Here is a 12,257-nt window from a genome sequence, read left to right on the forward strand (position 1 = left end):
TGGAAGAGGAGAGACTTCTTTAATTTTTGAATTGTCTTTTTGTTTTAAGATAATGTGAAGCATGTAAGGAAAATGTCTCTCTTCCTCATTTTTTGAAAAACATTAAATATTTCATAACCCATTGTAACAATGTACTCATACATTTACAGCTGTATTTGGTTTATGTTTTTTAAGACATGGAACATGTTTCTTCTTAATTTTAAGAGGTCAGCTAACTGCAGCAGTTATATCAAAGCATTAAAAATATTTATCTTAGTATAGGATTTGGGGGGGTACATTTTTTTCTTCATATTTTGCTGTTGTTTGGTTTTTTTTCCTTAATGGCTATTCATCATTAATTTTGTTTTGCTTGTAGGTAATTGTACCCATCTGTTTCATCAGATAAGAGAAATAAATGGAAAGCAAGCCTGGAACAGAAGAGACGATATACAAGGCAACCCTCAAGAAGGTCCCACAAAAACTTTCTCACTTGTCAGCAGCAGGGGGATAGAAGTCAGCTGGACTGTAAGGCATCATGGTAACTGACTCTGTAATGACCTTTTCCATTGATCAGACTGCTCTCCTTCTCCATAGCACCAAAGGAACTACGGCTGCTCCCTGGACAGTACTGAGAATCACCCAGGTCACTTTTTCTGTGCATTTTTATTTGCTTCTTCTTTCTTCTCTTGGGAATGACTGGGATAAGAACAAATACTGTTTTGATACTTCCACAACCTCATACACACGGTCAGGTCTAACAAGAGGTGGGCCAAGGCACTCAAGCTAGGAACTAATGGAAATGTTTCACTCCCACAGTTTGCAGCTGGTAGACAGTGGGGGGAAAAAAAAAAAAAAAAGAAAAGGAAAAAGGAAAATAATAAAAATGATTGAAAGATTCGAGATATTCCTAGTGGATGCGTCTACAAAAAAAAGGGAGACCTAGTATCTTCACACATTTATGTCCTCCTATACTGCCTCTACTCCCTCATCTGTTTGTGAGGATCAAAACCTAAGAGAGGAATTAGAAAAACTAACCCACATCAGAGAGCCTGAATAAAACAGACTGAACTATATGTGATAGAATAAACAGCCCAGCTCCGCCTTTTGTTTTACTGTAAACCATGTATGCTGCCACCACCAAAAATAAGTTACATTAATTTCTGCCTTACACCACAAGATTCTGCAGTATAATGTCTTCTCTTTGGTTCTGTCCCCTTACTTCTTTTTCTAGAGGGTTCTTATTCCCAGTCAATACTGAATACAAGAATTAACTTAATAGCAGATTAATTTGTAAAGTTCTTTGAAACTCAGTGTAAAGCATTTAATAAGGCTATTGGGTTTTTCTCATTTACCAAAAAAAAAAAAAAAAAAAACCAAAAAAAACCCCATATTTCGGAATTGAGCTTTATAATATTACTCTTTGTGGTGGATACACCACAACATTGCTTTTACTGCTATGACAAGAACAATTCTTTCTTCTTTCTTCTTTAGTCTCCTTTCAATTGTTTTTCTGGAAATTATACATCTTGAAGATACTTACGAGCTATTGCAGAAAAAGAGAACAAAACAAAATAAAGCCTTTCCCAAGATTGTATCAATGATTCCATTATTATTCTGTTTCTTCCTCAGAAGAAGTAAATAATTCATTTAACGTTGATCCTGCACACAAATGGCTTTTCTTGTAAAACCCATGCTCTGGCTTTAGCCTCTTGGCATTCAGTGATACAACTCAGATTGCAGCTGCATGTGCACATTTTTGTTGAAAACCCTGCTCTGGACTTCCCTCTACGAACTCTATAGACCTCTATAGAACCTTCTATAGAGTGTTCTGTGTTCTTTGCAGCGGTACTGTTTCCACATCAGCTCTGAGTCCCTTAGATATATTTTTAGCTTGGCAATCTCACAGGGTTTCCCAACTAAAACATAGTCTAGATTCAGAAAATTACTGAAATATAAATTTAATTATACATTCAAAAGCTGGTTTAAAAGCTGATTAGACTTGGATTTTGTGATAATAAGCATTAGTGCTTAATGTTTCCTGATTATCACTTTAACAAGTGATCATACATTTATCTTTTTATTATCAATTTAAAATAACTTTCCAACTTCTGATTAAGCTGCAGTCTCTATGAAAAGTTTATGCTTTCTCTCTCAGGAGGTGCAAACACAGACAGTGAGCTGGTCAGTCTGCAAAGGTGGAGCAACACGCAACTCTGACAGAGAAAAAAGGAGTGAATGGCTGAGGAGAGGGCAAGAAACCCTCTTAGTTTTGTTTTGCCTTCTGTGTGCATGCAAGCCAGGTGCATTTGTCTGGTTGGAAGTGGTCCACTTGCACAGTCATGTAGCTCCCAGTACTCAGTTCTGCCTTGAATTTTTCTACCATCACATTTTTTGCCAGTGAATATTGAAACTAACCAGGGAACCCTAAATCTGATCATCTTGAGACATGTGGAGGGTGATGATGTTATGATATATTTTAGCTAACTAGCAATATCAGTGGGAAGATCTGGTGAGCAGATGGAAATTCTGCCAAGAGCATCCCTGAATAATGATCACTCTTTAAAAATAAATTTTGTGGGTGACGGTGGAGAATTAATCTGATGGAACCTGAAAAACATAGAACTGGGAAACCTGTTTTATTTTAAAGTAATTTCTTTTTCTTTCTGTTTCCATTACAGCAGAACCTGTAGAGTCCTTATGTAGAATTTTGATCTGACAGACTATGGAAGGAAGAAAAGCAAAGACAATCTGTGGGTGGAATTGTGGCATTAAGGGTGGACATCCCAGGATGCACCTCTAAAAGCTCAGACTGAATTTTCTCACCTTTTCAGATGAAAAGATTTACTTGCAATCTCCAAAGGATTAGGAAAGGATAGCTCTTGCTTTTTCAAAGCATAGATACTGGGAAATTTTAGCTGGACAATCTTAACGAGATTGTTCAACAGGACAAATTCAAAAATCTAGCAGAAAGTACTCAAGGAAGATAATAGCCACAACTCAACAAAATGATCATTCCCAGTGGCAAAAAATCTGTCAGGCAGAAAATATATTAAGGACACAGAAAGATCAGAGGCATACTATAAATTCATAAGGGAGTGCTGTTTTACAGACAGGTGTCTTCAGGATGTGTCCTAGGAGGTCCTACACAGAGCAAGACAGGTAGCTATCTTTGCCCTGTTTACTGGTAGTAAGAAGTCCCTGAAGGATTCAAGCTAATTTTGGATATCTTAAGAATGATGCTGGCAAACTGCAGATTCCAGCAGGGAAAATGGGAGAAAACGTGGACATGCAAAGGGTTTTAGAAAGCATGACTTAGGAGAAAATTAGGAGATGTGCTCAGTCCAAAAGAAAAGAATTGTCTGGCTAGTAGAAAACATTATTTTAAAAGCAGTTAGAGAAAAGGAAGATGGTTTGCTCTCCATACACATCAGGGAAAGACAAGTAGAAATCAGCAAAGACTTTAGGTTTGGAGCAGTAAAAAAATTCTAATGAAGTGTAATGAGGCACTTCACCAGGCTACCCAAGGATGTGATGAACCATTCTTCACTGTTTTTCAGAACAGATTAGACAAGCATATGGTAGTTTTACATGATCCAGCTTCAGTGCAATAGATGGAACGAAATGTGTTGAACTCTGGAGATTCCTTCTGACAACCTATGTCCACGATCCTTTCCTCTTTTCTTGTTACCCTCAAAAGTACTTTCAAAACATCACAGTGATTTCACTTTTTTGTAAAAGGATTATTGTCAGTAATAGTCAGTGTACAATGCCAAGTTAATTTTGAAAATAACACAAGCTAAAGTATGCTTCTCTGTAATATACTAATGATTCCTTCATTTGAAGTATAGGAAAGGAAGGAAAATTTTCAATGCCATACATTCACCCAAGACATACCTCCATTGCAATGCACTTTTTCTCTTAACTGCAAAAGAAAGGATTTTAATCAAATATTCTTAAAAGGAGATCTGATGAGTAAACTGAACATATTTAAATATAGCAGAAGCATTCATGATTAAGTGAATAAAGAATTGAGGTTAAAAGTGGCTACAATAAAAGGTTGAGTAAAAATTAGTTTTAGCATGTGCTTCATGTAATACTGCATAAGATACTCTTTTGTTTCATTGCCTCTTTTTTGGGACTTTAATTTTCAGTTAGTCACTGGCTTCTTATCTCATACCATAATGGCTGAAATTAATGGGATAAAACTACTCCATTCAAAGACAAATTATCATTTCACTGATCTACTTCGCTGAGTACAAATTCCCTCTGCTCCCAATAAAAGCTCTAGAGCAGTAGAAAAATGCTAGTTAACTAAAATTGTGTTTCTTTTCTTAGACCATAAAATTTTCATTCATTCTGTCAGTAATACCCTTGTGTAAATACAGTAATTTTGAAGCCTTTCAGTATAGTGTGATACATATTTTGGCATTGTTGCATGTCTGGATTTCTTCCATGGTACTTCAATTTTGTGGTTCAGTGAGCAAAAGTAAGAGTTCTCCTGAAGGGCTTGTTCTTAAAACAGTCAGGGGTGTGTTGCCTGCAGAAACAGTCCATCTTTCCCCTTGACAAGAGTGTCCATCCACTGTTTTTACGAACTGCATCTTTGTTTAAATTTGCATCAGTTCTTAGCAGCAACTTCTTTCAGGACAATGAAAAGCTGAAATAGCTAAACAAGAAAAAGTATTTTCAGAATATGATAAAAATATGTAATATCTGTTGGAATACAAAGGGGTTTAACATTTGGACAGGAAGTCTGAATTAAAAAAAACCCTTAGAAATTTCTTCAGGTATTTGAGACTGCAGCTCCTCTAAAATGACAGATAATCTTTGTGTGTGGTTTAAGCTTGAAGATAAAGATCAAGATCTCCTTTGAAGGAACAGAGTATAGATTAGCTATAATTTCCCAAATACAGGAATTACAATTCCTTCTACTGCTAGGGGGAAAAAAATGTTCCCTGTTGTGATTAGAAGAGATGAGATCTTTGATAATGTTAATCCCTCATATCAATCTATAAAATGAGAATTACTTGATAAAGGTTTTACCATGCTCTGGAGAGAAATTAAAGCTATGCACACTCCTCATGTAACACAGAATCAGAGCTAAGCAAAGCTGTAGCTAGAGCAAAGGAGGATGTAGCAATGGCCAAGGCTGGTAGAGCAAAAACAGGTATCAAGCCTTCACATTTTCTGTGCAATTCATCTGGACCAAGGTGCATTGGAAAGTCACCAAGTGATTTGCTAAAGGCAAAGACAATTTTAGCCCAGAGAGAAAAACAGGATATTTTTCTGTCACTCTTGGCAGTCCTGGAAATTTTGCCACTTATCATAAACAAAAGCTCAGGTTGGGGAATTCTGTGGGAACAAGGGAACCCAAGATCCTGACAGAGACATTGTCTCAGCTGTTGCAGGCCAAGCAGCAAGAGAAAATACCGACTGGACTAAGTCCCTTTGAAATTAAGTTCTTTCATTTCAATCCTACAAGTGGCATAGGATGAGTCTGCAATTAACTTGAATTAATACAGGACTCTTAAAACTATAAACACAATAACATTGTTTTTTGACAATCAGATAGAGAAAGTAGAAACTTTTGCTGAATCCTTGAGGAAGTTTTAAGTACATAGAACTGTTAATGCTGTGACAGGTAATAAAAGCATATTTCTGTACACACAAGCTTGGAGAAATCCAATCTTCTCTGCATAATGACCTCCTACCTCCCTGGTCTAGGTGAAAGTGGATCAGAATAGATGGAACACTTGCCAAGGAAAGGCCTTCAGGCTGTTCTTCACTGAAATAGTATTTCCAAAAAATAATGCAAATGGATAATATAAACTGTATTTCCAAAAATAACATAAATTCAGTCTTTATAAACTATTAATCAAGTCTGATTTAATGAGATCATTATATCTGGCATTCTGCATGTGCTAATAGCATCTAATGCACAGATGCTTTTTTTGACTGTTGAATGAATAATGATCTGGGATTCAGGTTTCCTTAATGGTTCCTTAATATCAACCACTTTGCTAGAGCTGCAAATAAAAATACGTGACATTTATTTTAAATTAGCAGTATGGAAAATATGTACATTTGTAATCAAGGTAAGATTTGACAATGTAGGCTTAATGACTTTTACTGAAGAGGGAATGATTATGAAGAGCAGTGCTTCCAGCATGTATATGGAGTGCTGCCACATTGAAAAGTGATGACAGAATAAGCAAAATGTTGATAAGATTCTATGAATTTACACAGCAAAATGAACTGCTTCTTTCTGAAAGAAACTGCTCCTTAGAAACCAAGCAGAAAAAGGCATGAAAGCAATGACAGAATCAGAATTTCACGTGTTTTCTGCCATGCAGCACACTATGTAGAGGAAAAACAAAACAAAATGGCAAAAAAAAAAAAAATCAGAGGGCTGTACAACATATTAATAACTCTTATTGATTGATCAAGTTAGAATTATTGTCTGTTAACCAAAATTCCTATCTGTGAAATTTGTGTCTGTCATCTGTGTAATACATAACTTTTACAGTCTTATTAGTTTTTCTGCCACAGAGAAAAAGATGTAAACAAATCCCACCAAAATCACAAGTAAAAAAGAATACAGATCTTTTCTGTATTGTCATCAGAAATCTGATTTCAGCATGCACAGGCATATAAAAGAGCATGAATATAGCTAGGCAAGTATGAACGAGCCACCTGTGAATGAGACAAGACAGTTCAGCTTGTATGTGCCTAAACCCAAAGCTTAGTCCTCAAGGATTCATTACAATCAGAAGTTCCTAAGTAAAAGATAATACAGGGTGTGATCACTTACAGTGTAAGCACAAATTGTGTTATTCACACAAGCATTGATACAATCTTGGCAAATGTTCCTAAGTTCCTCAGTTACACTGATTTTATGCAGATGCATGTATCATAATGAGATAGAGTGAGCCTGTATTTGTGGGCAGACATTGTCAAGATCAGTCTCAGTGGTGCAACTCAAGCACTCAGCTGCTCTGCCTATGCTTGTGTTAGCAACTCACTATGAAGAAGGAGGGAAATTTAACCTCCTTTAAAAATAATTTTAGAGAAAACTTAATTCTGAATATACTCTCATACTCACTAGTGAGGGTGTCCACATTATGATATGACAGAGTCATGAGAGAGTAGGTGACAAGGCCATTCCACTCAGCTTCAAAAACTGCTCCATACAAGAATTTAAGCTGTCAGTACTGGGATGGGACTTGATATAAAATCTATGTTTAAGTTACAGATTGGTTTAGCTTTACCACAAGTAAATTCAAGACCTTGGTTATGTTGCTACTAGTGATACTAGAGATATAATCAGAATAAAAGGAATCATTAAAAAATCCTTAGTTTTGTTACTTATATAAATAGTTGTGACTCTATATCCAAGTAAAAGATCAAGTATGAAGTATGAGCACTGACAACTGTATTTTTGAAAACAAAGCATGAATAAAACTGAAAATAGCAAATTTAGATTGTGAAAGCAGAAAGGAGTCAGTTTTGGAAGGTTAAAGTGGCAGTCTAAAAGCAAACTTTTTGAAAAGTTAAGAAATGTTCTTATCTTGCGGCTTGATTTCATACACATATACACATACTCATCTCAAGAAAACGTGTCTTAATGTTAATTAATTTTATCAGACTGAAAGATTGTTCAATCTGGGTTCTGTTAAATTTATGGATCATTAGTCTCTCATCTTTTCATTATGATCTCCTGAGAGGAACCATCATAAAGTTAAATGAACACAGTAGGAAATTATTACAAGCCTCCTTTTCCTTTCACCCCACCTCCCTCACTGGAGGAGACAGGGTATCAGTGCATTCATTCTATACAACAAATGATAAATATCTTATATGATTTAAAGTCTCCAAGGATCTGATTTTTTGTCATTTTATAAGTGCTGTAATTAATGAGAAAGATGTAATACATGGATTTTCCCAATCCAAGAAATGAAAGTAAACAACCCTACAGCCCAATTTCACAGCTAAATCTTTAGATTTCTGCACACAACCAAAATTTTTTGTGCCTAAAATATATGTTTCACTCTTTAGCCCTAGGTTTATTTTTATGACTAACTGAAAGACTATTCACTACTTCAGAGAAGTGCACAAGTATACCAGTAACAAAGTAACCACAAAACTTGTTTCTTGTAAATCATACTGCCAGGAAATAAACTCTAAGAAACGGTGATCATTCATAGACTAAAATAAGCCCACAGCATTTCTTGTAAATGTTATAATACACAACTTGTATTTGCTCTAGGAAAAGAAGTAGCTTTCTAAAATTCACAGCTCAATTTTCTTCAGAATCCCATTTTCACTTACTAGAATTTTCAGCTGTATTCATCAGAAATGTTTCAGGGTTTTCTTTGTTTTCTTGTTTTATTTATTGATACCACTTTTGTTTGTCTTGCCTGCTTTAAAATATATTAAAAATATCTAAAAATAGGACAAAGAAGCATTTCACATACAAGAAGTTCAGCAGCCTGAATGTTTGTGCCTCTGCATTTTATCTCCTGCAAACAGTTGCCTCCTTGACAAGAGGCATAATTCACTATAATAAAAGGATACAAAGTGCAACTGCTAGGAACATGGAGAAGAAAGCAATTAAGTGTTCACAAATGTAATTTGAAAGGTCCATGGCTCACAAAGGTGATTTATAGATAATACTGAACCAAACAGACACTCTTGACTGTTGGATAAAAGTAATGGTATTTTCTAGTCATAATTTTTTTCTGCTTACCAGATGGGATGGGAGAAAATTCAATTTCTCTCATTGTCCCAGAGATTTTAACACTGAGATCAGCAAGAGTCATGCAGTACCTGATAAGCTGGTCAGTCCTTTTCATGATCATTTGGTGCAGCTTGTGGCAAGATACTGCAATCAGAAGTCATTGCTAAAACAAAACTTGGCAGTCAGTGTAATCAGACATTGTCAAAGTCAGCATCAAGTGTGCTAAGTGGATATATTATTTTTTTTAATCTGCCAGTGGGGTCTCAGTATTGTTCTTGAAGGGAAATGACAATCAATGATAACAGAATCAAGTACTTTGGCTGGATGTTGCACTTGATTGTATAAAGGCAGTGGTCATATCTTATATCACTGCAGCTGTGGTTAATGACTCACATGATGTGCAGATAAAGTACCTCCTGAACTTAAGCCATAAAGAAAATGCACCATTTAAAAAAACAGAATATAACTCTGAGCCTTTTTGTTTTTATGCCTAAGGAGTTTTACCAATATTATTTACTTCAGACTTCCTCTGTAGAATCGAAAACAGAACGATTACAGAGAAACTGAAACGTTTCAGACTTAATCAGGGTTGTGTCTTCCTTCACCATGTGGCAATTCTTTTCACTCCTAGGACTTATTTGATACAATCTTTTATTATATTTTTTTTTTAGTATCAGAGAAGAAGCAAAGATTTTCCAAATTCTTCAGATATTTAACTGGTAAAATTCTCTTTTGTGCCACAACTTAGGTTTGAATTTCAAATTACTTAGATAAGTAAGAATTGAAATCTGGTGAATTTTGCTGCTGTAGTTTCGGATGGTACTGTGCCTGTGATCTGGTGATTTGCAACAGATGCATACACCTATGTACTTCAGTGCCTCAAGTCCAGCCTTCTACTTTAAACTATCTTCTACTAAAGTCCACGCAAAGCTGCAAGACATGTCACTGAAATGACAGAGCAACAGCCACACATTCAGACCTGCATTAATGGACCAACTAAATCAAGAAGTATTAGTTGAAACACATATTAAATAAAACTTCAACAATGTTTTTGTCACAGTGAGTTGATTTATGCCAGGAACTGGCTGAAAAGACATTTGCAGACAAGAGATTTAGTCTTAGTATCCCACTTTTTTAGTTTTACTTTAATACCTAAATCTTTGAGCTTGGAAGCATGGTGCAAAAACACCAAAGTATCTAATGTCTCATGTACTTGAGTCTTTCCCAAAACTAAAAAGCAGCAAAGACTGATGAATCCAGGAAAGGAGAACATCCTCATGATCCAGGAGATCTCTGTAAATATGAAAGTGATGTGATTGACGCCTGATGGAGGCTATCTGCTGCTCCAGCTGCAGAGACCTGAAAGACAGAAGAAGGTATCTTCCTTCCCTCCTCTCTTGAGCTGGTAGCTGGTTTATTTAGTCCGTATTTGCTTCACCTAATGTAGGGGTGGGATTGAGCAGAAAGCAAGGAAAAGTGTAAAGGGACATAAATAATCTATAACAAATGTCTACCTTACCTCACTCCCTAGAGCTCTCACTTGGGACAACTGGGCTCTTACTTTTGCTTACCCCAGAAACATGATGAAAGAACCTAGACAGAACCCTCAGCCCTTTGGCACAAAGACTGATGACGTTTTTGGTTTAGAGATAACAAGCAAGAAAATGAACTGAAGGAATATGCTTGGGTAGGTTTCAAGCAGATGTCTGGCTTCAGAGGTTCACAGTTTTGTGAAGGATACTCATTGGTCAAGGAGAATTTGCAAATGAGGATAAGGTCCAACCCTCCTACTCAAATGATTTCTCTGAAACAATTACCAAACTGGAAGGCACTTCTATATGCTCAGTATATCCTTCCTTGATAAAGACTAAACAACTCTTTAGTGGTCTCTATTTAATTCTATTTAATTTTTAATTAATACAGAAATTCTCCTCTCTCTGAGGAGAGGCCTTGGCTGGACTTGCTATAACCCACCACAGGGAACAGATGAGCCCTGCAGCCAAGGTGCTGGCACCTCTGGGAAAGCATATTTAAAAAAAGGCAAAAAAAATCCTCAACCAAACTCTTTCAGAGAGAGAAAAAGGGAACCAAAAAAAGTAAAAAAAACAGCTGCAAGGTCAGAAGAGAAAGAGGATGTAGAGGAGGTGGCACAGCAGAAGCTGGAGCAGGTATTCACACTGCAGCCCACTGCAGGTCTATGGTGGGGTGGGGTAACTGAGAGAAGAAATAAGCAGCAGCAGCAAGAACCTGCTGTGGAATAATGCCATTCTCCCTGTGCTGCTTGAGCTGGGGGTGGAGAAGTCTGAGTTCAGCAGGGCTGAGGTAGGAAAGCCCATGAGATTTTTTCATCCTGTTTCCCTTCCCTTGTCCCACACAGGAGGGAGAATGAGTGTTAATATCCAGGTGGGCATTTGGCTGATAGTCAGGGAATAACCACAACAGAGCAGGTGGATCAACAGAACAGGTAGAAACTAGCAAAAAATACAAAACACCTGCCTGGTAGCCAGAAATATCTAGCTGTGTGCCTTGGGACAAACCTTAGCTGCATTTCTCAAGAGATAGGAAACATTTAAATCAGGTTTGTGTATTTGTAAATGCATGACAATCGTATATGCTCATCTTTTACTTTTTGCTGGTAACATAACATCAGAAAGCAAGGTAAGAAAACCCACTGAAATAAAAAATTCTTTGAAAATTTAACTCAGTTTGAAGAGAGCAACAACACCCCGTATGGAAGTCAACAACTAAAAACAATCACTGAAATATTATGTTGGGGACCTGGTTGTACTGAAGCAACTCCTCGCACACATTGGAGGGTAAATGAACAGGGTCATATACACCTATTGCTAGAGTGATAAATGCTATTAGTGTACAGAGCAGAAGGTATTAAATTTCCTTGGAGGACAGAGTGCAGCTTTAGACTAAGGTTGTCAAATTATGATTACATATCAATTATAGTGGCAACAAGGGAAGGACTAAGTCTGCCAAGCTGAGATTAGCAACAAAAAAGTCCTATTAAATGTGTGCATATGATGAGAATTTAATGACTGCATAAGTCTTCTAAAGTTTCTAAGATATTCCTTACAAATAGTCAGATGATTTTCAGGGATGGGTTCAGGCAGATTATAAATCTAAGATCAATATAATTCTCACCACTTATGATTGCCTAACACTGGTTAGGCACATTTATACTGAAAATGAAACTTTCATTTGAGTCTCTGGGGAAAAAACTGCATTATGAATCAAGTCTAAAGTTACATTAAGAGAGACAAGTTGTTGCAGCTGTATAGCCATGATTTTCTTAGCATACTGTTCATTCCAGTGATACTAAGAACTAGTTTAATTTAAAAAAAAAATCAGAACCATAAATCTATGCCTAACTTATATAAACACTGACGTGTGGGATTTTAAACCATAGCACTTTCAAAAGGAACACTTCTAGATGTAGTTTTGTATGAAAAGCCCTGTCCAAATTTCTTTTAGAAGGTGACTACTCACATTACAAGAATCATAAATCAGCATAGTATTACCAATGCAAAGG

At 36.4% G+C, this 12,257-nt stretch overlaps 1 long non-coding RNA gene across 2 annotated transcripts in view; it reads left to right on the top strand.

Annotated features, from left to right (window-relative positions):
- Positions 1-6,380, top strand: part of LOC116440523 — a 31,406-nt gene extending 25,026 nt beyond the window's left edge. For both annotated transcript variants that reach the window (XR_004238657.1, XR_004238658.1), the window contains one exon: positions 356-6,380. This is a non-coding gene — a long non-coding RNA (uncharacterized LOC116440523). The remainder of the gene's footprint in view (positions 1-355) is intronic.
- Positions 6,381-12,257: the final 5,877 nt, after the last annotated feature.

The sequence above is a fragment of the Corvus moneduloides genome, chromosome 3 (assembly GCF_009650955.1).
Source record: "Corvus moneduloides isolate bCorMon1 chromosome 3, bCorMon1.pri, whole genome shotgun sequence".
Classification (NCBI taxonomy): domain Eukaryota; kingdom Metazoa; phylum Chordata; class Aves; order Passeriformes; family Corvidae; genus Corvus; species Corvus moneduloides.